This window comes from Emydura macquarii, unplaced genomic scaffold (assembly GCF_026122565.2).
Source record: "Emydura macquarii macquarii isolate MOO-44397 ecotype Brisbane River unplaced genomic scaffold, CSIRO-AGI_Emac_v2 contig_1876, whole genome shotgun sequence".
In the NCBI taxonomy this organism is placed as follows: domain Eukaryota; kingdom Metazoa; phylum Chordata; order Testudines; family Chelidae; genus Emydura; species Emydura macquarii.
In genome coordinates this window covers 30,809,655-30,834,410 of record NW_027132013.1, presented here as the reverse complement: position 1 = coordinate 30,834,410, position 24,756 = coordinate 30,809,655, and the positions used below count along the sequence as shown (strand labels likewise).

Genomic DNA, 24,756 nt, shown 5'->3' with positions numbered 1-24,756 from the left:
GCTCCAGTTAAGGAAATAGCATGCAGTTTGGGACTTGTCCCCATTTGTATCCTTGGGAACCAAAGCATGGGAGATGGGAGAAGGTGAACAGTCCTAATGGACACTGCTTGCTAGAAACATCTGGCCTTCTGCTCCAGCCACTTTCATCTTCCGAGAGTGCAGGTTCAAATTTTCATAGTTATTTTTATTTCTAATTTTAAATACTTGGGAGGCTCTCAAAAACTATGGCGGTGTGCTATATAAGCACCTATATACATAGGTATATGGGTAATCCTGTCAAAGAGCCATGGTTGCTTTGGTAAGGAACTGTATTTTACCCATTAGTGGGTAAATTCTTTTGACCGAGCTAAACTGTAAACAAGGTTATTAGGTGAAATGTTAGATAAATGTTGAATACAGTAGAATCTCACCAGAATTATGAACATCAGATTTACAAAGTGACCAGTTAACCACACTCCTCTTTTGGAACCAGAAGTATGATATCAGGCAGTAGCAGAGACAAAAAACAAAAAAAACTAACAGTACAGTACTGTGTTAAATGTAAACTTTTAAGAAATAAAGGGAAAGTTTTAAAAAAAGATTTGACAAAATAAGGAAACTGTTTCTGTGCTTGTTTCATTTAAATTAAGATGGTAAAAAGCAGCATTTTTCTTCTGCATAGTAAAATTTCAAAGCTGTATTAAGTCAATGTTCAGCTGTAAACTTTTGAAAGAGCAACCATGACGTGTTGTTCAGAATTATGAATATTTCGGTTACAAACAATCTCTGTTCCTGAGGTGTTCATAATTCTGAGGTGGTTGTGTACTCTCAGTACTTACTATATTAAAAGCACAGTAACAAGGAGTTTGCTTTATTGTGAAGTCCAGCATGATATTTTTTGGGAGGGCATGATGGGGTGTTCACCCCCACACCAGCCCTGAAGGGGTTAAAGTGGCTCAGAAGGGGACAACTAACCTTATAAGCTGCACCTTGAGGAGAGTCAGGCTTGACTAATAAGATGAAGCCAAACTGGGCAGGAGCAGATCGGGCTTGTATAAAGCCAGGAAATTGCAGCAGAAAAGGGCTGAAGAGAGAGTTTGCAGTTGCTCTCTGGGCACAGAGAGTGGGTAGGAGAAAACCCTGGGAGGAGCAAAAGCCCCTGACAGAAGGGGTTTGTCCAGAGGAGTTGCAGGGAAGAAGTCCAGGGAAAAAGCAGCAAGGGCTGAGACTGAATAGATATCGGCTGCTGATGGCTGATAGGGTCCCTGAGCTGGAACCTGGAGTATGGGTGACCCCGGGTTCCCCTACAAACCACTGAGAAAGTGGCACAGATTGGGAATTACAGAAGGCTGCCTGAGACGGCACATGGGCAGAATGTTCGGTGGGGCTTGGCTACCCAAGGAGAAAACTATATAGTGACCTGGCCAGAGGGCTCAGTCACAAAGGCAGAGCACCCTGAGTCCTGGAGAGTGAAAGGAGTTGTGGAGCAATGAAAGGGAGCACCAGACCAGAGAAGAGCTGATCCCCAGACTCAACCACAAGGGGGCAACCAGCAGTGAGTGAAACCCATGACAGGGGCTTTTTATACTTGTTTTGATGGATTTTAATAACATCCAGCTGATGCCCTGAATTGAAGAAAGAGCCTGATTATCTTCCCACACCAGCATTACATCACTGTAGCTCCACTGATTCCTGATTCACACCTCCTGACTTTTTTCCTCACTTGCAAGGGTAAGTGTGAGGGAGAATCAGGGCCAAAACAGGTAAAGTATATCTATAAGAATTTGAAACTAAAAGCAGGAAATCTTAGAGGTTGTCTTGTATTGTGATAAATTATCAGTTATATACAGGCATAAATAACCTTAAGGATGGCTGAGATTTGGTGTGACTGCATCAAGATTAGGAACTGATCACGTGCCAAATTTAATTTTTTAAAATGAAGCTATTTTGTTTATACAATACCAAAGGTGTGCAGGGTGTTTTAAAGACAGAATAAAAACAGGTCCATATTCTTAGGTACATATATGTCCCCCATTACTATAGTATCTGAGCATCTCACAATCTGTAATGCATTTGTCCTCACAACACCCTACGGGATAGGAAAGTGGCTCTGTTTTATTGCTTGTGAACTAAGGCACAAAGGGTGGTCAAGGCCAAGTTCACTGTGACACTGAGCACTCCTATATTTATCCTACACACTATTGTAGTAGTCTTTATACAAAATATATCTTGTGAAGTATCCTTTGAAAACTACTAACTCACTGATCATTAACATTCTTGTGAGATGAATGTAAATGATGTGTATTAAGAGTCATGAATATATGCTGGAATTATGATTAAAGTATGTGTAAACTGGATACGTCGCCCCAATGGAGTTGTTAAATAAGTCTATTTTAAGCAAAGGAATGTGTGTTTACCTCAACTTATATATAAACAGATAATCAAGACAGCATGAGATGACTGCTCATACGTACCCACCCCAAAGATTTCTCTGCGTCTGTGAAGTCTATAGTCCAAGATTCAGCAAACACAAGTGGGGGAAAAAGAGCATGGAGCTTCTTTCACCACCAGACAGTGTCACCTTCCTCATAGCTTGAATAGACGATACTTTGAGAGCGATCCTTCAGAAGACTCCACTACACAGGTTTATTGGTCTATAAAAATGGGGGAACTAAACCTCAAGTGATAAGCAATTGAATCAACTAAGAAGTGTATAGAGTGAGATCTTTTCTGAAAGCTAATGACACATTGGTGACTGATATCACTGTGAAATGGGTGTATTGACACTGTATGAGGCAATAGGGATATTTAATGATATTACGTTTTAACGTCTGTGGCCAAATGGGAGCAACAGGTTCCCTCCCAGACAGGAGAAAAGGCAGCTTTCTAACAGTCTCCAATGAGATTAAGCGAGGTGTGAGAAAAAACAATGGAAGCCCTATTTTCATGTAAATCAACAGGGGGTGGAAAACCCCCTGGAAGAAAGAAACAGCATGAGGGCATCCTGTATCTTAAAGCAAGGTCAGTGAACTTTGGAAGATATAAGCAAGGACAACAGCCATCTTTGACATCCATCACTAGAGAGAGACAAGGAAACAGAACTTTTGCATGCTGAGAAAGATGGGTCCTTCAACGAAGGGGGAGGGAGATGGTAACTGAAATCTGTGGAAATCTAATATAGTTGGGAAACCATCTTGAATAAAACCTGTACCTTGCTAGATCAAGTTTAGACTTTTAGATGTGTTTCACTTTTATTACTTTTACTTATAAACCTTTCTAATTTTTTTTTTTTTTTGGCTTGGCATCACTTAACCTATGTCCTATTGTTAATATATTTGTTTTTTATTTTTTCTTACTATAAACTGACTTGGTGCTGTGTTTAAATGGCAGGGTACATTTACATCAGCTAAGTTAATAAGCTGTGATGTTTGTGTCCTTAGAAGAACAAACAAACCATGTTATTTCGCTGAACTGTACAGGAGAGGGGTAGACACTGCAGAGTACACAATTTGGGGGAAAATTCAGGACTGGGAGTGTGTTGGGATCACATTGTTGGTTGTAAGCAAGATTGGTGGAAGCCAGAGTGGGGCCATAGGATTGTAGACAGGCTGCTGAACCAGTGCTGTCTAGCATGCGGACACTCAGTGTGTGACTTGTAGGCTTGTAGCAAAGCATTGTAAGGCACCCAGGGTTCCAGGACAAGTGCTGACATAACCTTTCACTGGTCTGGATTGCACCCCAGAACTGTCACAGTCATACAGAAAGTCTTTGGCACAGCAGATAATTGAATTTGGGGCTTTCAAATACCAGGCTAGCACCTGGATGGTTACACTGTGCCACTCTTCCTCTCCTCTGCTTGAAAGATCTTATCTAAAGGCCAAATTCTTATACCTTCATTCATATTAAATAGTACCTTACTAATGACTTGAAGTCAGTGGAACTACTCATTGAGTAAAGTGCTACCTAACGTGAGTAAAGGTATCAATCTAACACTATCTGAGGAGTTTACAAGCTAGGTTTTTAAGAATTATAATCAAAGTTGGAATGTTATTTCTCTAAATAAAACACAGGTGAATCAATCTGGTTCAGATTTGTTTTATTTAAAACAAAACAAATCCTTTAATTTGGCATATTTGTGCCCAATTTTAGTCTGGAAGGAACTTTTAGTTGCAAATACCAAGGGCCCACAAACAGGAGTTTAGAATGGAAATACCATCTCAGTTTTAACTATCTGGTACTTCTCTAATAAAGCACTAAAGCCATCATCATAATGTATATTAATAAAAATTCTCATTTATTACTCATTTACTAATAGTGCTTTGCTACACAGACTGGCTGTATATTATAAGATGTAGTCAGCAATAAAAATCTTTGTCTTGAATTGAAGGAAAAATAAAATAGGGGTTTAGTGCAGTGACATGTTAAAAAATGAACTTGATGAATATTTTCAGCGTAACAAAGCAAAGTATATATACCCCCATGATGAGTAGTACATGGAAGGAAATATACATATATAGTCTGCTTTCTGTATCTGGAGATGGTGGATTGTGAGTTCATATAGAAGCTGGGTCGACATGTTGAATAGCAATCACATATAGGCTATATTTGGGAAAACAGAATAGAAGTATGTGGGCTATTCAAAATCCCCCTCCCCTTATAAGTGCCCCTATCTGCATGCAAACAATCCATAGTTGTCATTCCTTTTCACTACAGGCCTCTGAAGGGAGGGTTTACATGCCATACATACTGTGCCATTTGACTCATTCTCTAATACTCCATTTCTGTTGCATATGGGATTAATGTTTTCTGTTTCAAGAATAGTCCTTGTTACAAAATTCATTGTAAGTGGGCTGACAAAATCCACATAGCAAGAATGATTTGTACTTTGGAGAACACATAATCTAACAGAAATAAGGCAAAATAGGTATTACTATTTGTAGAGTTTATATTGCCATGGAGCTATGTAAATAATAAAATCTGGACGAAGCTGTACATTATAGAAAATACTGGCATTGTATAATATTTACAAGTCACAAGTGCATTACTACTTATTTGGTAACATATTGCCATAGCTAGCATTATAGTTAATGTTTTGTGACTGTCTCCATTACAACATAATTCTTAGAGGGTTATCACTGGATGATAAAGTTCCCTTTGGGCTAAACCTTGGCACACAAGTTCTCAGTACATGAAAGCATTTTCTTCATCATATTTAGGGGAGAATGCTTTATCTATTTTTGAATGACCAAGATGTAACTGCTCTCAGTTTTGTGCATTTTCTTGTGATAAAATCTGAAAGCAGAATTTAGTGATAACTAATATAAGATGATTGCTATGCATATATAATAGAAGGATATTTCTTTATCATTTTAAAAGTTGCATATGTGCAGAAAGAACAGATTAAACAGTTTGTTGGGCACTTACTGGAGAGAGAAAATAGAAAGTTAGGAGAAATTGATTGATATTTAGGAAGAAAAACTCCAAGCAGTAGCTGAGATTAGAAAACAATACAAAGACAACCAAAACATAAAACCTATGTAACCAACAAAAAATATAAACAATTAATTAGTCTGTTCAAATGATTTGCCACTGTGACCACTGCAAAGACTGCAGTAAGTGCTCAATTTTAAGCACAATTTTAAGTGCTCAATTTTAAGCTCAATTTTAACCTATTCACAAGTTATTTGCTTAGATCAGTGCCCATGGGAATACTTATCCTTCCCAATGGTATTTATAATCGATTGCCCTCCTGTACATTTACTATTTGTCTCCCCTATGCCCACCCTTCCCTATTCACTACTGTCTATTCTTGGGTTTTATGTTGCATTCTTAATCTAATAGATCCAGATTCTGCAGACACTTAAATACTGTTGGCGGTGCTTGCAGCTTTTCAGTTTCAGCAGTAAGTCCAAAGGACCTGATCCTGTACACATTGAAGTCAATGGCAAAAGTCCCATTGAGTTAAATGGTGCAGAATCAATCTCCAAGTGTTTTCAGTATCACATTCTTCAGGGCTTTTTCACAAGGATTAAGCTAGGTAGGTGCATAACTGCTTGAAAGATTGAGGTCTTAAATTGTGAACTCCTTGGGGAAGGCACTTTGTCTTTTTGCCAACTTTTAAAATATTATGTGCACCTGTGGTGCTATGACAGCTATGAGACGATGTGGAAAGCTATTAGAGGATGAAGGGACTAGGATAGGCGGAGCTATGGAAAGTAAACTAGAGAAAATTCTGTTCCGTTTAACTGACAGTACAGTACATGCCATACGAAAATAGACTTAGCCTGGGAAATCAGCTTTTGTCAGGATTGTCTAGACAATTGACATCCAGTTTAAGTGGAGTCCATTCTATAACCTCTATAGAAACATAAAATCAAGGATTAGCTTTATCTGAGATTTTAACCTGATAGTGATCTAAAAAGGTCACATCACAAAATAAATTACGTAACAACATATGAATCTGGGAGGGGAAAAAAAAGGAAGCAAAACTGGAAGCAATCATTTTTTATCTTCAAACATCATTTTAGGCAGTTAGTGTCAGATTTTATATATTTACAATGGCTTTCAGTTTGGTCCAGGCAGAATGTGCATGCTCTATTTCTGTATGAGCAAGGGCAAGCATACAGTTAAGTGTAAAATTGCAGAAAATAACCATTTGCACAGGCAGACTTCAAACTGTGAATGTAACACTGATGAACATGCAGTTTTATATGAACAATTGAAGGTTAAATTGAGATCCTTCGTTGGCTCAATGCCAAATTAAAGGCAATTTTTCATTTGTAGTTATTTATAGACAAGTATGGTTGGGAGGGAATGATGAAAAAAATCAAAAAAAGAATGATCTGAAATAATTTTAAAATGTCAGTTTGTAATGTTGAAAATATACCAGAATAATAAATCATTAATATTAATTATTAATGCATTGGTATTAATATTATAGCATGTGCTGGTAACATAAACTATAGTTAAGGTTTATTTCCATTGTAACACCCATTTTTAAGTTGCACTTAATTTTCTCAAACTAATTGTTTCTCAGTTGAAATATTTTCAGGCTTTTATTTAGACCAGAGGTGAACCTGTTCTTTAAAGGTGAAAGAAAAATTGGTTCTATTAATATTTTGCATATTCATAAACTTAAACTAATTTTATTCATACTTTGCATGTTGTAGATCTCAGTGACATAATGAATAAACCACATTAAAAAAGATCTGCTTAGTGCTACTTATAAAGTTATGAGCATGTATAGGTTTTTTCCCTTTCAGGTACATTCTGTAGATTGTTCATCTGAAGCCAGAATGGCTTAGAACATTGGGACCACAGTGAGCACGTTAATTTGATTTAATCATGAAAGAGCTCTTACAGTCCACTAAATCACAAGCTTATAGGAGGTCTGTGGCACACTCTGTAACATCCATATCTACTTAAGGATAACATTTACAGAGACCATGGTCTGAAGGAAAGAGGACAGGGCTAGTTCCTCAGAACCCCCTGAATCTAACTGGCCTTACTACTTATATATAGTTTGCCTTACAAAAACTGGGCCAGATTTTCAGACCAGTTGGTATAAATTGACATAGTTCCACTGCCTATTAGTTTGTTAGTCATAAATACCCATAGGAAGTAATTAAATAGAATATCAGGATTGAGGCTCAAAGAGGTTAGGACTGCAAGGTTTGGGCCTTATCCTTTGTTCATACAATTTGATGACTTTTAGTGCAGTTATCTTAGTATGTACTACATTTACATCACTGTTAGTGTGCATGCTGGTTTAAAGATATGTAAGAAGACAAAGATACGTAAGAAGACCCATTTCAAAGATCTTACATGATAAATTAGACAGAATGCAGACAAGGTGTGTAACTTTAGAAGAAATGTCATTTGAGTTCAAGTTTTTTGTTTGACTTGTTGGTTCCAAGGTTAAAATTTATATTACTATTATTACATAAGTGTTTCAAGCATAGGAAGCAGAATGAAAAATGGTGGAGTTTTGGATGGGAGAGCTTTTGTATGTCTAACAACAAAAATTTCAGAGACAGTTAGGAAAACATACTTGAAATTTGGCCCAATGTATCTGTGGCATAGGACCCAATGGACCAATATAAAAAAGACATTAGCTTTGGGTAAGCACGGTGGTGATTCATAGAAGGAGTTAACATATTCCTATAGTAAATCATAAACTGATTGTTAGTTACTTCAACTCATCCTGACCATGCTGGTCTCCCACTCTGTGTTATACTCAAAACAGCCTTTGTTTTTATTCACAGACAGCACAAACCGCTGTCTTGTAAAGTTCCTTTTTTAACCTTCAGGTAGCTTCCGTTTGTGTGCAGTTGCCTCTGATGGTTTTCCCATTGAAATTCTTAGTATTGCACAAGGGTAAATAAATTAGCCTTGCATTACATTGCCAGTTAAACAGGGTGGGGTGGACAACTCCTCCCTACCCAACTGAGCCATTGCTGAGGAACATTCTCACCGGTGACTAAGTTTTACTCAGCATACTTTCAGTACAAATACATTAGTCCTTAAATATTACCTGAACATACATCTTATAATGATTATGAACCTTGACAAGTAATGTACTTTCTGTAGATACTTTACATGTTGTTCTTTATGGATACATTTCCTGTAAGACACATTTTTGTAATGAGTTTGTCAGATCTTAGGTGAGAGTTGTTTGCAAAGAATAGGGTACCCTTTGCCAAGGGGTTTCTGAGTCACAACTTAAATCGCAAGAATGGTGTGAAGCCAAATACTTTTAGTAAAGTGCATTGAAGTTGCATGTGCTATGCATGTGCAAGTATTATTTTGTCACAATATGAAGATTTTCTGTTTAACTTTTTATATTTGCTCTCACTGTGGCTAAAGTGTTTTTTGTGTTGGGGATGTTTTTTAGTGCCACAAAAATCTTTGTTCAAGGCATGTTCTTATCTTCTACCCCAAAACAATATTTAACCAGAAAACACTTTTGAAGGTTTTATTTGATCTGATAAGAATTAAGTGTTCCTATGGATTTCTAAAAATGATGATCTGTGTTAATAAGTAGCAAGTCCAGGGCCTGTTCCTTTTCTTGCATTTAATGGCAAGATTTTCTTGAGGTTAATGGAAGCTGGATGAAGTCCACATATGTCAGGGAAGCTATTTTAAAAACTTTGAGAAGAGTAAATAACTTCCATAGAGCATTCTCTATTCCCCCTTACAACACTGTATGAGGTCTGTGGGGAATGTCCTATACATGTGTTCTGTACAACCACCAAAGAGAAGAAAAGGCAATCGTCCAATAAGTTTTCTGTCTATCCTTTAATTATGCAAGTTCAGACCTTAGATTATTAGATTTTGAAGACTGACATGACTAACAGCATCTCACATATTTGAGGTGTGAGTAAACACCTATAAAACAACTAACTGAAAACCAGATAGTATTCACATGGTTTCCTAAATTTAGGGACACCAGGACAGTGTTGGTAAAAAGCTTCCAGAGAAATGTTCCAAAACTAGAATTTCTTCTACCCTTCCCACCCCTCAAAGGCCCCGAATAGGCAAAAAAGCACTAATGACAAATTTAAAAACCTTCTACCATATGAATCTTCAGAGCTAGAAATGGGATTTCTATACAGCTGAAAATGGAAGTTTCCAAGCTTTCCAATGGAACAGTCTCTTAGGTCTCAAGATACAGGACCTTAAAATCACAACATTGAGCACCAATGCCTGGGTCCTGCTGGCACAAGCTGTCCCCAACTTCAACTTCCACAGTGGGTTTGTAGCCAATGGGTGCAGCCTACACCTGGTACTAGTCTGGAAAAGGATAGAATCAAAGCAGCTAAGAAATTGTTATTATTTGTATTATTGTAATGCCTAGGATCTTTAGATCAGGACTTCACCCTTTCTATCTATTATACTGTACATTGTGGCAATATTTCATATCTACTATCCTCATTTAAAAACATCCTTCCCTGAATCATATGTCTGTCTTCTTTCCATTGTCTACTCTTTGTTTTTAATTTCAATTTTAATTTGTGTTTGAGAAACAAGATCAGGTAAGTTATCAGAAGTGGGAATTTCTGCTTTTTAAAAAAAATGTTAACGTTTTCTTTATGTATCTGTATTCTATGTCGTGTAGACCCCTGAAACAAAAGGAACCAAATGAGTGGGCATACAAGATTATATAGTGAAACTGCCACAGTTGTGAAAAACAAAAATAATTAGAGATTTTAAAAAATGAATCCTGAAACAAACAGTACCAAAAGAATAAAATGTTTAAATATTAAAGCTAAGAGATAGAAATATTGCAAATACAGTACTGTAGGCCAAATTAAGGGACCAAAGAGAGACTTTGGTCTAACACATAGAAATATAAGGCTGGAAGAACCTCCAGGGGTTACCTAATCCAGCTCCGTGCACTGAGGCAGGCCCAAGTATATGTAGACCATCCATAACAGGGGTTTTCCAACTTGTTCTCCCCTAAGTCATCTTTTCTCAAGACTAAACAGGCACTGCTTCCTCTTTGTGACTCAGCCCTCTGGCCAAGTTACTATGTGATTTTTTCCCTTCCAGACTGTAGATTCTCACTGGACCTGCCATCCAGGCACTGCCACTGTATCAGTGGCTGGTGGGGGAACCCAGGAGCACCCACTACTCCAAGTGCCAACCCAAGAACCTTAGAACATGCAGCCAAGGTTACCACAGTCCCTAGACTTGCTGCTTTCTCCCTGGGCTACTTCCAGGAGGCTTTTTTTTTTCTCCACCTTTCTGTCTTCTGGGTATGCCCTTCCCTGGGAACCTGGGACCTACTGTTTTCCTTCTTCCTTCTCTACTGCACAGAGAATGGTTGGAGACTTCCTCACTGCAACCCTATCTGTTGCCACCTTCCTGGCTTCATACTAGCACAGACCCCACCTGTTCAGCTGAGTTCCATCTTCCAGTTAGGGGTTGCTTCTCCAGCCTAAACCCCTCATATTGCCTTTCTCACCAATTGATCCTTTTTTCAGCTTCCTTAACCCTTTTGGGGCTGGTCTCCGGTGAGCACCCCCTGCCATATGCCCCAGAATTAACCTTTTTTTGCAATTGTATCACATTGTTGACTCATTCAGTTTGTGATCCACTATAACTTCTAGATCCTTTTCAGCAGCACTACCACCTAGCCAGTTATTCCCCATTTTGTAGTTGTGCATTTTTTAATTTCCTAAGTATAGTACTTTGCACTTCTCTTCATTGAATTCCATCTTGTTGATTTCAGACCAATTCTCCAATTTGTGAAGGTAACTTTAAATAATAATCATGTCCTCCAAAGTGCTAACAATGACTACTTGGTGTCTTCTGCAAATTTTATAAGCATACTCTGCACTCCATTATGTAAATCATTAATAAAAACATTGAATAGTACTCCATCCAGGACAGACTCCTGACGGATCCCATTTAATACTTCCATACAGTTTGACAATGAACCATTGATGATTACTCTTTTGAATATTATCTTTCAACCAGTTATGCACCCACTTTATAGTCATTTCATCTGGACCACATTTTCTTAGTTTGCTTATAAGAATGTCATGTGAGACTGTCAAAAAACTTACTAAAATCAAGATATCACATCTACTGCTTCCTCCCATTTGCTAGGTCAAGAAACCCTGTCAAAGGAGGACATTACATTGGTTTTACATGGTTTGTTCTTGACAAACACAAATTAACTATTACTAATTACCCTTTATCCTCTAAGTGCTTACAAACTGATTGATTAATAATTTGTCCAGTATCTTTCCAGGTATTGAAGTTAGGCTAACTGGTATATAAGTTCTTGGGTATTCTTTGTTCCCCTTTTTAAATGATCAATACTGAGTCTGCTCTTCTCCAGTCCTCTGGGACCTCACTTGTCCTCCGTGAGTTCTCAAAGATAATTGCTAGTTGTTCTGAGACTCCTTCAGCTAGTTCCTTAAGTACCCTACGGTGAATTTCATCACATTGAGTACATCTAACTTATTTAAATGTCCTTTAACCCATTCTTTCCCTATTTTAGTTTACATTCCTCCCCCTTATTGTTCAGTCTTAAAGAGCGATGGAACCAGAGTCTAGTTATTAAATGAAACAAGGGTGATGTCCTCTTAATGGAAATAAAAGTTGTTAAAAGAAGCACAATAAAATTTGTGTCTGTACCAATATGGTACTCACGATTGTAGTTTGCTGATATGCAGAGTTAAGAATGACATATTCTACTGGTAGATGTTACACTGCAGTACTGACATTACGGGGCATTGTTTTTAGCTAGGGCTGATCCCAGTTGCTTTTTTGGTGGTTGTAATTAGCTGGGGCACAATCTGTTACTTTTGAATGTCTGAACTCGTAAATTAGGAAGTTAAATATCTGAAACCTATCGACTGTACTGTACAAGAAATTATCTGAACCCACAGAATTGTAGGCTATTGATGAAAGTAAAGTGATCTGGGTGGCAATGATTCAGGGCCTCCTTTTGCAATATATCAGATGAGTTATGCAGCTGATGGTTTTATATTTAGGTCAATAGAAAGTGTTCTGCCAGATATCCATTAATACTGCATGTTGGTGTCATTTTTGTTCCTAGAGAACATGAATTCCTTGGCAGGAATTTCAAATGTGGACTACCAGTCGTGCAGATCATTCAGATATCTCAAGACCAAAAATAGCTTTCCACATAATTAGTACTATGGAGCCAAAAGAAGAATGTATTTTTAAACTTTGAAGATAGTTCATGATCATCACAGAGAGCGATATGGTGGAAGCAAAGGCTTTGGTTAAACACTGTCTGAGCAGGCTTTCTGTAAGTTTCACTACACAATTCTGACAATCTATCTCACTCCTGACCTGCTCTGTAACAATTTTGATAACTGACTTTACTTAAATATTAAAATTATATAGATTAACAGTGAATGTTTTAAATTATATCTGTATCATACTCTCACGCTGGCTTCCCACCCTTAAAATATGATGGCATAAATAAATCATGACTGTACTCCATATACACTGGAAGAAAAACATCACACACAAAAGGTGAAACAGTAAATCGCATTCTAATCTTGACTGTGCTGTTCCTACAGAACTATGATAACATTTATCATGATTAGTCTCAGTGGGTGCAAGGTTGAGTGTGTGGGGAAGGGGGACATTTGTGGCTGAGTCAGAAATTTTGGATGAATAGAGAAGAACCCTTAGACATGACATACTGTACTTGCCAGGAGCAATCGTATCATTTTTATTCAAATGTGAGGGTGATTAATACATACAAAACCAGGTTTCTAATGATTTACCCATTTGTAGATTAAACAAAGGCTCATTAGCTCACATGAGGTGCTCCATTTTTATTTATAGCTGTGGTATGGCTGGTGCAATGCCTACTTTTATAGCATTTTCATTTTGCATTGCCTTCAGTACTGACATGAAAGTTAACATTAATCTGCCAACTCATTCAGATTGGATTGCTTTGGAAGTCACTCCAAAGTCACAGTGGCTAAATGGGATGAAGCTGTAAGACAGAAATGCATTTCAGTTAATACCTCTGCAGTACTGAAGCTAAGCCAGTGCCAGCCCTAATTCCTAAAAGAAAACAAATCCACAATAATCCATTTTTTAATTCAGAACAGAATGGAGAAATGCCAAAAAATATTAAGCATGTATTCCTTACTAGAACACTGCATCTTATGCTACCATGTTTGCACTTGCCCTTTTATTCATGTAGTTTAGGTCAGTGAGCAGCATACAAGTATAGGTGTTATCTGTACTGACACCAACAATGTTCCAATATTTTCCTGAAATAGGAGGGTTTAGATAGAGAAGGATTTCTTTACAATGATTGTTCCAATTTGGATTTCAACAAAATAATAAAAAAAAAGTCTAAGACATTTAGCGTAGAGGTGAGCAAAACTGTAGCTGGTTCTGGTTTTTAAAAGTCTTGGTCAGATTTTGGCTTTACAGAACCAACTCCAGGTCCTAATTTGTCCTAACTCTCACAGTTCAGAGAGTTTGATTAAAATGGTTCTGATTTTGGCCCATTGCTAAATCAATCCCCAAGAATGTCTTTTTTAAAATCAAATTAACCTGGGAGCACTTTTGAAATGATATCTTAGTGTCAAAAGGAACAATTTCAGAAAGGGCCATTTACCTCTAGAATATGTCTTCTACAGCAGGGTAAACATTTTTTGGCTCAAACTTTTTTTTTTTTTCTTTCTTTTGCTGAAAAATGCAGTTTCAGATCAACTGAAACATTTCACAGTTTTGGCAAGTTGTTGTGGTAAAAATAAAATAAATTGGAAATGTCTAATTGGCTCATTGTGACATTTGCAGAATGAAACATCTTGATTTTTCAGGCTAGGGTCACCAGGGGACTTAGGCACCTAATTCTAAAATGTATGTGCCATTCACAAATCTGTGGAGAAGGAAATGCCCCTTTATAGTGGATATTGGTTGTTTTAAGTGGGCCCCCCTCAATCTGTCCTGTTCACACTGTTCCACTTTGTATAAATAATTACATTTTAATTGGGCCAAAGACAGGAGGAATGACAATGCCCTAAGCATAAGGCTTGAAAGTCACTCACTGTGGTTCCAGTCTCTGCTACAGACAGCAAGTGCTCTAATCATGGCACTATTAGTATCAGTGAGATACCACCTCCACCCTCTCCTCAGTTTTGTGAATGGTGCCAACAAGGGTGGCGGGTGGATTCTCAAGGATTGTAAGGGGAGAGGGAAAAATCTCCAGCTGTGACTGTGAGTTCTGGCAAAGGGCTATCCTCGCCCACTATTAAAAGGTAGAATTAATGATTCCTCTGGGAGTCTTTTGTTTTGTTAAAAGCTGGGACATTGCTCCCGTGTCAGTAGAAGGTTTTCCCGTGAATGAAAGCTGAAATTAATTAAAAGGTGAAATCACTGAAGAAAGTGGGAAACCTTGACCGACAACCAGCAGCGAGGGCTCAGCAGGGCTTGCAGACTGTGGAAGTCAGCAGCGGTCGGCACTTGTAGATGGTGGGAGCTAGCAAATGGGGGGAGGGGCTCAGTGAGGCCTGCAGATGGCAGGAGCCAGCAGGGGGGATTCAGTGAAGCCCACCTCCAGCAGGAGCCTGGAAAGAGGACTGACTGAGCCCATGACTGAGAGATGGATAGTGCAACTATGATGGTCAGTAGGGCAGGGGAAAAAGAGAAGGGAGAAGTGAAGGACACGCTCATTGCGTTCATGATTTCTGTTTGCACTGTTTTCCCAAACCAGTGCTGTGTTACTTCCTTCCTTTTATTAAAAGGTTTACCTTCTACACTCAAACTCTGTGCTTGCAAGCAGGGAAGTATTGCCTTTTGGAGGCACCCAGGGGATAGTGTGTGATTTCCCAGGTGACGGGTGGCGGCTTGAGCCGGTTTGGTGTTGTATCATTGACAGGAGCCTCTAGATATAGAACCCAACCCTTTGCTGCTGCCAGTCCTGCCTGGTAGAAGGGTTACACACAAAGGGCTGAACTGTGACTTTAAAAAAAAAAATAAAATTCCTGAGTCCCAGCAAGGGTGAGTGCCTTATTTCACTGTCCCTCAAGAAGACTGGGAAACAGACTGTGACTCTCCAATTTACAATCTGCCTCTCAGACTCCTCTTCTCTGGGTGCAAAGTACTCTACACCCCCCCTATACCCAGTGCAGTACATTTCCACCAGTGTGTTGGTTTAGCTATACTAGAAAGGACTCCATCCACTCCCTGGTCACTCCCAGCCTCCCTCACTCACATGCATGGAAAGAGGAAAGCTGTGGTTTACTTACAGCCTGTTCCCCTCTCTGCATCACAACCCATGCTATGCGTATCTATGCTTTGGAGCATCTCATGCCCCCTTGTATCACTATGGTAGCAGGGCTGAGATTTGGCCCAAAGTAAACAAATTTAATATAGGTTTTTCTTTCATCTTTTTCAGTTACAGTGATCTTGGGTGCTTGTAACAACAGAAGGTGGTTTTATTTATGTATTTATTTTATTTTAAAAACAACACACACAACAGATAAAAGGGTGATTTTTAAGTTAATGGTCTCCTTCTAAATGCCAAAACTATAAAATAACTCAGTCAATTAAATACGGGTTAGAAAGATCATATAGTCAGATTAAAGATTTGTATTGAATCCTGTTCAAATTTGCCATTTGATGTGGTGTCACACTATTCTCTACCTCACACAGTAGCCACTTGGCTTTCTCCTGTGCCTGGTTTCCTAGAGATGAGGCCCTCCTGGGTCAAGGGCAGCAGTGACATTGTGGGGAGGGAGAGAGGGAAGAGTGCCAGACTTTGACCTCATCTTTGTGGCAGACCACATTCCTCCCCCACACTTTAATCTTCTCCCTTCAGTAGGCACCTCGATCAGATTTCAGCTGACAGAACATTACACATAAAACTGTGTAAATTCAAATAAAATTAATCTACAATATGCTACAGTATTTTAATGTACCAATTACTGGCAACAGAGGGAAATAATCTGTTTGAGCTGCTCTTAGGGTCAGCAGGAAGGCATCCAGGAACCTCTCCTTGAATCTGTCAATATTTGGGTTAACATTTCAGAAGAAGATTTAGCAATCATGCTGATTCTGGTTGGCAGAGATGAATTATGACCTGGCCCATGCCTAGAAATACTGTGAATTATCATGTTCTTTTGTAGGACGTGGTTTAGGACTACTTCTGATTTAATCTAGGATACCGAATTCTGTATGAATTACAAATTCACTAAGGGCTTTTAATAAGAAGTGAAATAAAAAAAGGTCATTAAAAGTGCAAAAAAAAAAGGGGGGGGGATGTGCAACATTGGAGAAAAAAATGTACAAATCCTGTTTTGTTTATCTAGCCCAGTATGGATTGAGACCTTCCACCAACATCTACTCCCAGCCTGAAACTTCTCGTATTTCCTGTCTATTTACTCAGTGATGTGGAAAGGTAAGGGATGCATTTCTTGAAGCTTAATAGTATCTCTTGCAGATGCCTTTCAATAGCTCACCTGAAACTATTTATACTGTAAAATTACTTGCATTAATATATAACAGCAATTTGTAAACCTGTTATAGCTGCAAGATTTTAAGATCATGTATTAGGAAAGTAAAAGTATATGGAGCAGTTATTTACCCTGTGATTTATGGGCATAGGTGAAATGGTTCCGTAAACACAGGTTACAGGCTATCAAACCGTAAACCCAAAAGGGAACTATAACTATGGTGACTTGTATAAAAAGAAAAGAGTTTAGATTGTCCCATCAAATGCCTTTCAGTTAGACACTTATATTCATTGCTATACATGAAGTTTGGGAAAAATGTGGATATTCATTAACTCAGAGATTCTGGGAACATTGCTGCTGGGATAATAACCCATTTAACCTTGGTTCTTTCAATGATAGTAGGAGGAGATGGTGGAGAAAGAGTTAAACATGAGGTCTGGCCTACACTTAAAAATTAGAGCGACCTAGCTACATCGCTCAGAGCTGTGAAAAATTTTGAGTCCCGAGTGCTGTTGTTAGGTCCACCTAACCCCGCACTCTATACACAGGTAGGTTGTTGGAAGAATACCTCTGTCAATATAGGAAATGTCTACAGCTGTGCTGCTGTAGCTCTGCTGTGTAGACATACCCAGAATATTTGGAGGCCCTAGAGAGTTGGAGGTTTTTGGGATAGTGATGGGTATATCTGTATAAATGAATTATTTCAGAAAGGTCAGCATCTGGATTGAGCTTGTGTTTGCCAAGCAGACCACAAAAGCCCTCCATGTACTTCTGGGCTGTCAATGAGAAGAGAGGTTCCTCATTATAGTTACAGATCTGCCTCTATCCCAGACTGATTTCACTTCATATTCTGTAAACTGACATCAGAATGGCAAAGTTGCACTCCATTATAGGCCCTCAGCTCCTGGGAAGGAAGAGCACCATGGATCACTTGCTCTATTGGCCTGCACATTAGCTAGTCATTTACCCCAGTGTCAAGGAGGTGTCAAATGTTATTAAATCAGAATAGCAGTTGTTTGCACCCACTTTGCACTACTGTAAATGACTACACAAGGTGCAGGGCAATGGAGAATCTGGCCCCTGATGGTTGCCCTAGCTTCTCTTTGTCCCTGCCCGTGCCCTCCCCCCCCAGTATGCCACTAACATAGGTTCTATAGCTCTGTAGTCTCTGAAGGTACACTCTCTGACAGTGTGGCCTCAGTGCACTAGTTAGCTGCATTATCAAGGTTTCTGGTGCTGAAACTACCCTTGGGCTTCATAAATTCCAAGGCCAGAAAGGACCACTGTGATCATCTAGTCCGTCCACCACACAGCCCATAGAATTTTCCCTGAAATAATTGCTGTTTGAGTTAGCAATTTAAAAAAAACCAAAACCATCAAATCTTGACTTAAAAATTGCCTCTTTAAAGGGGAGGTTCCTCACCAAGGAAGGTGTCTGCAGAAGATAATACAGTTTAGGGTTGGAGTGGGACAATGTGCTTTGGACACACACATCCCCTGCACAGATCTCTGAATCCTACAGCCATCCTAGGAAGAATGCCACCACAAGAACATCTACCCCTTTTGCACATATGGAAGGGAAGATCCATGCACATATCAGGAGGGCATGATTTCTCACTAATCTGAACATATGATTTTTCAATAGCGCTGACAATTCTAGCGAACTTCGGACAGAGAAATGGCCCAAACCAGGTTAAATGAGTGAGCATACTGAGTGAACATCTATTATCAGGGTTTTCTTGCCATCTAGAAAGCACTTATTCAATTTTAGATACCACCTTTTAAATGGTATGCATTTTTAAAGTATGCATGTGAGTTTCTGCAGGGCAGTTGGCTCATCAAGTCTGGTATTCTTGCAGGAATGTGTCAGGAAATTCAAAACCAGAAAGAATAACAGACCATAATACAGTCAGCCAATCATCTAATGTTTTATTTGTAGCATATGGCTACTCTTCATAGCATATTTTATTTAAGTTTTTATAAGTTTATGCTCTATAAAACTTTAAATATTCAGTTTTTCATAGTCTATTTTATTGTCATGATTTTTTTTAAAAAATCCCATCATAAGCAATGCATTTTAATTAGGTAACTACAGTGACTGCAGTGTTAACAATTGCTCACCATGTCCCATTCATTTACAAAATACATTTTGTCACTCAGTTTTAGGAAAAAGATTTAGGAAGTTTAGGAACTTTAATGCTCATGGATTGGCAGAAAATATGTCCAGTGTTCAAGCACTTTGCATCTGAAGTGTAGTGATGGAAGATTGATTATGCCCTTTAAGGTACAGCTGTGAGTAGTGGAAGGTGTACAGCCTGCAGATCTCTTCTTCCAAAAAGAAGTGTGTGTGTAAACTGCAATAATCTTTGGGGTGGTAAAATTCTCTCATACACGTGTCCATCCGTTCTTTGTAATGCATTAGAGCTGGATCCATAGTATGTGCAAGGACATGGCTCAACCTCCACCCTACCCCATTTCCCCAATGGCCCTTGGAGGGGAGCAGAGTGTGTGTTCACCTAAGCACAGCAATTGCAGTTTGTCTCTGGCCTTCATGTGGGATGTGCAAGGGAGTTGGGGGAAGGTCCTTATGCACTCCCCAGGATGACTATGTAAGAATTTGTCACAATGTGGCCTATGATGTATGGAATAAGAACTCTCACCAATTTTCTTTTTGAACTAATTGGCCCTTCTATCACAGGAGACAAAGTCATAATCAATGGAAGTATCTTTGCTCCATGTGATTGCCTGACTGCACTCTTTGGAGGTTTCCACCATCTCAAGTGCCACCAGAGACTGCCCAGTGGATACACTAAATCAAAGTATTGTCTGGCTGTCTTGGTCACTCTCTCTTCTACTCTTTTCAGCTGCTCTGTCCAGTTCCTGGCTCCATGGTTGAAAAAACTCAGTGAACTTTCTGGTGTTGATGGCTTGCAACTTTGGGTTACATCATCTGAAAGAGGAATAGTCCACAACTGAATCTAGCCCAATGGTGAAAATAGAGGTTACCCATCTGTGTGCTGTCTATGGAAAAAAATAAATGTGAATACTGATCTTAACTCCTGCTATATTCTATTATGCAGCTCTGCATCCTATTCAGAGTAAGTTCAAATCATAAGTTCCATAAGCAATGCACAATATAAGGTAACATTTGTGCACAAGTGGTTCAAGAGATGAGGTTTCAAAATGAGGGAGCTCATCAGTTCCTAAATAAGCCTTCTCTTTTCATCATACTCCATGATACTTGAGGATAAGATATCTATTTACATATATCTGGATCCCTTCCACTTCCCACCCCATTGTGCTACACAACCTCATCTCTCTTCCTTCAGATCCCTCCTCCAAGCTCACATCTTTCTATAAGCGTTCCATCACTGACCTTTGCCCCTGCATTTGAATTAAATAAATTAAATAAATGAAAAAAGAAATAGATAAACAATCTCCTACAAGGACTTCACACACTGTTTAAGTAACAGACAGCATATTGTGTGATGTTGTCACCTTTTTTGCTCCTCTCTAAAACCTTTGTTTAGTGCCACTCCCTCTTATTTGTTGTCTTATTTGGACTGGAAGCTCCTCAAGGTGAAGACCTGTTATTTAAAATTGCCCTCCATGCCTATGGTATTGTACAAATCGATAAGAGAACAATAACGATAAGAGCAGTCAAAGTTTATAAAACTGGAGAGAATAGATTTAAATAAAAAAAAAAGGGGGGTGGGGGAGGCGGTGGAAGGAGGACAAAGTTCCTAACAGTGAGTCACTAGGAAACTGAAATATTCTCCCAAGTGAAGTGGTGGCTACTTGGGTGATTAAAAATTAGCTAGGCCAAGAACTAGATATTTATATGGTAGGGTCCTGAATTAGCAACTGCATACACTACATCTATGTCTACACAGTCTGTGACAGCAAGCCTCCCAGGAGGCTTGATCTAGACAGGCTCACGCTAGCACTCTAAAAATACCCGTGGCATTGTGGCTCAGTCTGGAGTTTGGGCTCTGAAACCTGGGGAGGAGGTTGGGCTTCAGAGCCCAAACTCCAGCTGGAGCAGCAACTTCAAAGTGGTGTCTGCACAGCTATTTTTAGAATGCTAGCACAAGCCCCGCTATCCCAAGTCTCTTAAACCAGGCGGGGAGGCATGCAGCCATGGACTATGTAGACGTACCCTAGATGATTAAATAGATTTGTGGTGCTTTTTTTATTTTGGTTTTGTTTTTTAAAATCTCAGATTTCAGTGTGAATAGTCTGTGAGCATAATTGGATTATTCGGACTATTTTATCTGGCAGAAGTACTAACATCTACTCAGGATTAGAGGCTGTGTGGATTGGTGCTGGAGATGATGGGGCAGGACTGGACTTCAGACCTCCTCCTTCACCACCTGCCAGGCCGACAACTGGGGATAGAACCAGCCTACGAGGCCCTCTAAGGCAACCCCTTCCCTTCCCTTTGAGGGGAGGTGTCACCAGGCACTTGAGGACAATACCAGTCATGAGGGGCACTTCCAATTCTATATAGAAGCCTACTAGTCATAGGTGGGGGAAAATGCATCAGGAAGTCACAAGTGAATACTTAGATCAGTTATGGCCATTCAGGCCTAACAGAGCAGTCCCTTCCTGTGTGTGGGTGAGAGGTGTAGTACGGACAACCTTGTAATACACCATTGGAATGGCTGGGTTTTTTCCTATCATCCTCCTTCCACAATGAGCCTGATCTATTCATGTGAGGTGGCCAGGGTGAACAGTGGTGGAACAGGTTGACTGGGTGGAACTACAATGGAGTTATGACAATTTACATCAACAAGGGCTCTGCCCCTTTGTGTCATCATGTTTGTGCTCAGTAACAGGTACAATGGAGCCCCAGTCCTGAGCTAGCTACAATGAAATAAATATTTAACAATATCAATTTTAGTAGTGCATATTTGTGTGGTTACACTGGTAGAAACGGTCCTGAAATAATGCCTCTCTTAATTTACTGTAATGCTCTGCTGCTTTTTTAGAGAAACCTCTTCTTCCCTCAGAAGCACCACTATAAAATGTCTCAGTCACAGAACACTATACTTTAGAACTTGCACAAAAATATTCTCCACTACTATAAATAAAGGCTTGTCATTCTCTATTATTATCACAGCATTACAAACCACAGACAAAAGAGAGCGGGGGTGGGGGGATGAAAAAAATCTGTTGCTTTATTTAGAAACACTTCCCCATCCCCCATTACTTTGTATCACCAGTTAGGAAGCAAGCTGCAATGTCACATTCTGCAAAGATTTTGGTGCAAGGAATACTACAGTCAATATCAGTTAATTTCTGTAACACTTGGTACTAAAGGAAGTAGAAGAAAAATACACTATGTTCCCTTTGCTGCCACTGCTTATCACTAAACATAAGGATCCTGTAGAGCCAGTAGGTAAATGTTTGCTGTCCATTATAGGGATCATTTGTTATTTGATCAAATCTGCACAGAAGTACAGAACCATGGTGTAAAACAAGGATGTCTGGTATTTACTAAAAGCGTATAGGAATCAGAGTCCTAAAGGCATCCCAGATCCATTGACCAGGATTTTAAATAAAGCTGTATAATCTGACATGAAATGATACATTGAAATGCATAATTCTGGAGAGTGGGTAGTCTTCTTTTGAATTATAAACTGCTTTTGTTATATTATGATATTAATGACTAGGGCTGTCAATTGCCGTTAATTCAAGCGATTAACGCAAAAAAAAAATTAAATAGATTTAAAAAATAGTCATGATTAATCACAGTTTTAATCACACTGTTAAACAATAATAGAATACCAATTTAAATTTTATACCTATTTTTGCATGTTTTTTCTACATTTTCAAATATATTGATTTCAAATTACAACACAAAATACAAAGGGTACAGTGCTCACTTTATATTATTGTTTTTGTTTACAAATATTTGCACTGTAAAAAAGATAAATGAAAGAAATAGTGTTTTTCAACTCACCTCTTACAAGTACTCTACTGCAATCTTTTTACTGCGAAAGTTCAACTGACAAATAAAGAATTTTTTTTTTACATAACTGAACTCAAAAACAAAACAACATAAAAATTTAGGGCTGACAAATCTACTTCTTGTTCAGCCAATCACAAAGACAAACAAGTTTGTTTATGGGAAATAATACTGCCTGCTTCTTATTTACAATGGCACTGTTGTAGCCATGTTAGAAGGTATTTATGTGCCAAATATGTTAAACATTCATATGCATGTTAAACATTCATAAACATTCATCTTCCAGATGGCTATAGCAACCCATTTCTGGACTGTGAAGGGTGGCCTTATGCATGTGTCTTTACAGTGGAAGCTCAGGGCAAGCTGCTCACAAAGCTCGAGAAATATAGCTTTCTTTATGCAAATGTCCTGGACCCACTGTTGGTCATCCCAGGACTGCGATCCCACCAATCTGTGCTTGTGGTCCTGATCCAGAAGTGCCAGGTTATATAGAGGGCATCAGTGACTATATCGAGTGTCATGATCTGCATCATCAGTGTGAGTCTGCTATGCCTGGGTACTTGTCCTCCTCCTCTGCCTCACCTTCCTCCTGCTCCATTATAAGGTCTGTCAAGTGCCTTTGGTGGGTCAGAAAATGCCAGTGAAATGTCCATCAGCATCTCACAGAAGCTCTGCCTATTTCTTCACACAAGAAAGTGCAAGCAAGAGAAGACGCATCCTCCATGTTGCTGGCTCTGGTAGCTGGGAGACCACAGACAGAAAAGAGTGCTTGGCAGGCTGTGTTGGTTGGTTGTTCAAACTTCCTGTAACCCGCAGAGTGGACAGTCAGGTTTTCCCAGGTTTGCAGCACAAGCCAAAAGGGCTAAAGCAGCCACACTTTGGAAGGATGCTAGGGAGTCTGAGATATGGCTGGTTTGACTTGGGTTTGTGTGCTTTAGTGTGGACGCTGCAGGCTTAGGTTACACAAATCCCAACATAGGGCTGTCAATCAATGTAGATCTTCAAGTGCTGGGTCAGCTTCTCTAACCCAGGAACAACTGACTCGAGTTCCACTAAACCTGAGCTTATGGTGCAATGTAGACATACCCTTTGAACCCTGTGCTTCCATGATTCTATGGTTAAAACTCGGACTAGGAGTCATAAAACTGAGGGTCTATTCCTGGCTCTTCCTCTGTGGTTTTGAGTAAATAAGATACTTAACTTCTCTGTTCCTCTCTGCAAAATGAAAATGGTGATACTAATTTACCTACCTTGCAGTTGTGTATGGATTAAGGCATTATTTTTGTAGTTCATAGTGATCCTTACATAAAAAGTGCCTTGTAAGTGCTATTGACTGTTACTGTTATGGTAGAGACACCACTTGGTACTGTTACACATAGTCGGACATGGTAGAGCACAGTTCAGTCTTCAAAGAAATGCTATATCATTGTTAGTTTGGGGGATGCATCTTTCTTTTTGAGGGCCCTCTTGCAAGAGAGTTTACTGTCTGCCTTAATCTGTCTAACTAGAAAAGCTCTTGGGAACAGATACTCCCTGGAAACAGGCATTGTTGGCTGAAATTCCTGAAAGATGCAATTGCCTGCACATTGCTTGTGACCAGCTCTGTTCCAGGACTGGTATATGTGTAAATACAAGAAATTACATTAAGAACATTCCTAGATTCTGCTTCATTGTTTTAACCATTTTTAAGCAAGCTTAAATCCATGACCTTCCCCACTATCTCATAGGTAAGGAGTACAGGATCCACAACCCCTGAACCTCTGAAGCAAAAAAGATGGACCTTGCCCCATATAGCTTCTGCAGGGTCAAAAATCAGTAAAGTCTGTGAGATTTCTTCCACCT

At 39.2% G+C, this 24,756-nt stretch overlaps 1 long non-coding RNA gene across 1 annotated transcript in view; it reads left to right on the top strand.

The window, feature by feature from the left end:
• The window catches only part of LOC137159715 (uncharacterized), a 30,613-nt gene extending 10,614 nt beyond the window's left edge, over positions 1-19,999 (top strand). Inside the window, exons 2-3 of the long non-coding RNA XR_010921713.1 lie at positions 16,800-16,888; positions 19,808-19,999. This is a non-coding gene — a long non-coding RNA (uncharacterized lncRNA). The remainder of the gene's footprint in view (positions 1-16,799; positions 16,889-19,807) is intronic.
• Positions 20,000-24,756: the final 4,757 nt, after the last annotated feature.